This window comes from Chinchilla lanigera, unplaced genomic scaffold, assembly GCF_000276665.1.
Source record: "Chinchilla lanigera isolate Chin_1 unplaced genomic scaffold, ChiLan1.0 scaffold00042, whole genome shotgun sequence".
In the NCBI taxonomy this organism is placed as follows: Eukaryota; Metazoa; Chordata; class Mammalia; order Rodentia; family Chinchillidae; genus Chinchilla; species Chinchilla lanigera.
Genome location: NW_004955443.1, coordinates 19,443,947 through 19,448,804, shown reverse-complemented (window position 1 = coordinate 19,448,804; position 4,858 = coordinate 19,443,947).

The window sequence follows — 4,858 nt, the reverse complement described above, 5'->3', positions numbered from 1 at the left end:
CGCCAGTCCAAAGACCCAAAAAACCAGCGCTCCCCACTCGAGGCTCCCCATGTGCTGGGGGCCCACCCTCCGGGAGCCACCAGGCAGGAAGCTAGCCAGCCGGAAGACTGGCGCTCCCCACCTGTGGCTCCCTGCGCGCCGGAAGCCCTCCTTCCGGGGAACGACAAGGCTGGGAGTGAGTCGCCGGTCCAAAGATCATGCGCTGGCTTTTATAGACCAGATTTACTTCTCTGCCGCTTCTCGACCGCCTGCTGCGCCTGCCGCCCTTCTCTACACTGGTCCAGCTTTGCATTGTCACTGTTGTGCAAATATGAGTCGCCTGAGAACTAAACAGTGCATTGGCTGGTGCTGTTTTTGTCCTCTGATTGTCTTTATTGGTGCTGTCATACAAGCATTTCCCCCCAGTGCCCATGAAGCAGAACCTTTTCTTTCTTTTTTCCCTTCCTTCCTTTCTTTCTCTTCCTTCCTGTGGTGGATTGACAACTGGTGGTCAACTCGTAACACCCAGCTGAACTGAACCAGCATGGTGCTGGGTGTGGAAGGTCCCCCTGAGAGTTGTTGCCAACAGTACAAGAGGCAGAACTGGAGAAGAAGAAGAGTGCTGTTAGGGGGCTGTTGGTTCTCCTGGAGGAGCTTGTCACGCTGGCTTTCCTGATATGAATGCGGCTGATATGAACTTTCCTGATATGGACGCAGCTGTTTTCATCAGCATAGGAGCTCAGGACCTCACTGTTGCTGAGGATGCTTGTGGTCCATTATGGGAGAGCTCTGGTTTTTACTTTGAGCATCACTTCCTGGATCCAGTGCCAATTCCTCAGCCTGATAGCACAGATCCTTCATCCCGCTGGCACAGACTTCTAGCTTCTACCACTGACCTTTGGGCCTTCCCAGCACAGATCCATAAAACAGTCCTGCATGAGACATTGTTGTGGGCTCTAGGCCTCCAATTGCACTCGTGGGAGGCGTTGTGATAGGTTCTAGGTCTTTAGCTTGACTCATGCAGGACATTGCCATGAGATCCAGGCCCTCAGCTGGATTCCTTTGGTCTTTAATGTGTGGACAGATTTCCTGCACTGTGTTTGTGACTCTTTGGGTGACTTATAAAATAATCTTATAAGTTATGTGTCCTGTATTAAACTGTTCCCCTTGCAAACCCCAAACCACAACACTTTCCTTCTTTTTCTTTCTTCCTTCCTTCCTTTCTTTCTTTCTGGCTTTCTTTCTTTTTCTTTCCTTCTTTCTTTCTTTCTTTCTTTCTTTCTTTCTTTCTTTCTTTCCTTCTTTCCTTCCTTTTCTTCCTTTCCCCTTTCCTTTTTTCTGTCTTCCATCCTTCCCTTCATCCCTGCTTCTTCTCCTCCTCCCTTCATTGCTTCCTTTCTCTTTTTCTCCTTTTTCTCATGTCATATTATGGACTGGTAGTTCTGTCAGCATTTTGAACATCAGTCATTCTGAGCTATGCACTCTTCTAGGATGAATACTCTGTTTTCTCTATTTTAAATTCTATTTCTTTATTCTGTAGTTTGTTCTGAGCATCTGAGAGAGGCTACATTTGAATCCTCTAAAAACTGTGAGTCAAAATAAACTTCTCCTCATTTAACTAGTGGATGTCACATATTATGTCCCAGAGATAAGAAAGTGATTGAGACATGGTTCACCTTCATGCTTGCTTGGTAGTGTGAAAGCCTCTGTCTTTGTATGTAGAAGGCTTTGTTGCCTGTCTTCTAGGCTCTTGGTAATAAGAGGTTACAAGGGAAGAAAGACCTGGCAGATAGCACCATCACCAGACCCATAAACAAGACTGTGGTACACAGAACAGCCAAACAAAACACATTCCACAGTGCTGGTCAGGGACAACAATAAAATGGTGATTACTTCTAGGGTACTGTGTTCAAGGGTTGTTTGATACACAGCACAAGATAAATGATACAGAACTCAACTCTTCAAAGAATGGACTTGGGCTTAACTCTGATGTACTCCCTGCACCTCATTCCCACCTCTTGTCTGTCTCATGGCCCTTTGGTTTAATTCCCTCAGAGGATAAACTTCCTCTCCTGACTGAATAGAAGAGCTATCCACAGGTCCTCCAGGGCCTATTATTTAATCATTAGCTTTAGTGTAATGTCATTAAATTGTCTGGTTCGCACAATAGATCACCTCTTCAGGCACTGGCTAACATATGGCCTGTCAACACAGCATAAATTATGCTGTTGTGAAGTAAAATTATGCCTGCTCACTTGGCCCAGATTAACTATACAAGACACAAAATGATGCTAGGACCTGTCTGTTGGTGCTGAGGATGTAGCTTTACAATCTTCAGTCTGTTGGAGCCTCGGGAAGCCAACAAATGACCTCTTTTTCTTCCCTTACAGAAATCAGTTTTTAAAAATAAGGTAGAAGTTAGAGAGGAAATATCCATTTTTTTTATGAAGAAGCTGATTGTTAGGTGGGGCTTGTAGATTTCAGGGGTGCATTACTAACGTTTTCCCTTGAATGAAACCCATTTTCTTATCCAGTCATGGGAGGGGAGGTGGAGAAACCTGCCCTAGTTGGTTGTCGTTGATTAGTGTGATGACAGCCGCAGGTGGGCCAGGTCCAAAGCTGAGTGTGCTGTTTCTTCAGACTTGACAGATGATAGGGAGGCGAGGGGCTCTCTCACACTCTAATTGGACCATGCATGAGCCCTCAGACATTTTCCATTGGCTGGCCATAGTTTGAAGGGATACGTGTTGTCTCTACCTAATAGATAAGGAAACACCAGTTTCCAAGAATTGAGCTGATGGTCTCAAAATGACGGGAGTAGAATTCCAAGCCCAGTGTCCTGCTTCTGAAGCATGCTGTGTGTGACTCAGAGATCTCAAGATAGCAAGGTTACAAAGCAAGCAGACGCAGCAGAGGTGACATGTGGGGCATCTGAAGCAAGAAGCTGAGGAGAGGGAGAAACAAGCCACACAGAAGGGATAATGAGCAGGGGACTCGAGTCTTAGCCAAGGTGACAAACTCGAGATAACGTAATAAACTCATGCACTTTCTTCAGCAACTTCCCAGGCCAGCTTCCTGCTCCTCATGGGTGGCCTCGTCCTTGCTCCTCAGTGCTGAGTGAAGTATGTGTGGGACAGTCATGAGACAAAGCAGGACAAGTACTTGCCAAATACCCAGGCTGAGGGGGAAAGGGAGCTAGGTTTTCACCGCAGGACCCTTCAGAACCTTGAGATTGGCCTTGGGAGGGAGGACAGTGTCACCTTTCTTCCCCTGAGTTCATAGTTCTCTATGGCAAATGGGGCAACTTTGATTAGGGATCTGCATCTGCTCCTCTCCCTGATCCTGGTTCGGGCATCATCATTCTGGCAGAAAACAGCAAGGAAATATTGTTCCTTCTGCCTAAGCAAACCAAAACCTAGCTCACAATTTATTTATTTATTTATTTATTTAAAAATTTTTTTTGGTTTTTGTTTTTTTGTGGTACCAGGCATCGAACTCACGACCTTGCACTTGCCGGGCAGGTGCTGTGCCTCTGAGCTAAATCCCAAGCCCTAGCTCACAATTTAAAAGATGACAAACTTTAGTGCAGTTGATCATGGGGGGTTAACTGGGAATTGGTTATATTGTCTTCAACTTCCCACTGGGGTGATTCTAATAACACAGTTCCTCACCTTTTAAACAATCAATCAAATGCTTTTTTGCCCTGCTTCACAGTCACCCTATAAAAACCTTCCTTCCTGCCGCTTTGGAGACCCTTAAGATCACTTCACTACCTGCTCAAATAAATTCTTGAAAATATTGAATGTGCTAAATTTTATCTTTTTTACACATCTTTGATGTTCTTATCACTCACACTCTTGCTCCCTACACAAAAAGGAGAAGGGAAAGAAAATAGTAAGAATCTCGGTACAGAGGGTGGGGAAAACATTATCACGTGATGTTCTCAGATAAAACAAAAAGGGTGGGTGGAAGCTGTTGGTGGTCCAGGCTAAAGCTGAGGTATGCTGGCTGTGATTGTTAAACTCCTGTCCACACCCACCCGCCCCTGTGTTTCTGTCTCGTTACCTGTCTTAGTCACTGCTTGTCCCTGGGGATGAAAATAATACTCAACCCAGGCAAACGACAGGAGGAAGGGTTTATTTTGGCTCACAGTTTGTAAAGGTTCCAGTTTATAGCTGGCTGGCTCCAAGGCAGGGCAAACAGGAAGCAGAGAGTGATAAAGAGCAAGGAGGAGCCCCCGAGGAGATAAGACTTTCCAGGTCACATCCTCAGTGACCCTTCTCGTCTGACCAAACCCCACCTCCTAACAAGTCAACTATAAGCCCTATGATCCAATCTCCTTGTAACAGCCACACCTATGAGTGGATTAGGCTCGTGATGGGCATCTAGATATTAAACCATTAATGCTAATCTGGGATATGCAAGCTTCATTCCCTTATCTAAGTCCAAGGAGGTGGCTTCACCGGAGTGCCAGAGAGATGAGTGCGTAGGAGTTTGCTACTGTCGGGGACACAATGGGCTACTGCTACCAGGTTGTGTCTGAGGAAAGGGTGTGTGAGAAAACTGCTGCCCCCAGATAGCCTGCTGAGGGACATCGAAGATGGCACACTCACGTGGCTGTTGACTTGGCAGCTCAGCAGGGGGCAATCAGCCAGGTGGTCCTCTTCCTCTTTCTTGGGGTCTCTCCACGCACCTTGGGCACCACCCAGCATGGCCACTGATGGCCACTGGGTGCAAAAGAGGGGGCATCCTAAGAGCACAAAAGGAGGTCCAGACCTTTTAAACACTGGGTACAGAATTATAAAATGTCACTTCTGCCACGTGCTACTGTTTAAAACTAGGCCAATTCAAGGGGGAGGGAAATAAATCTGCCTTTCCA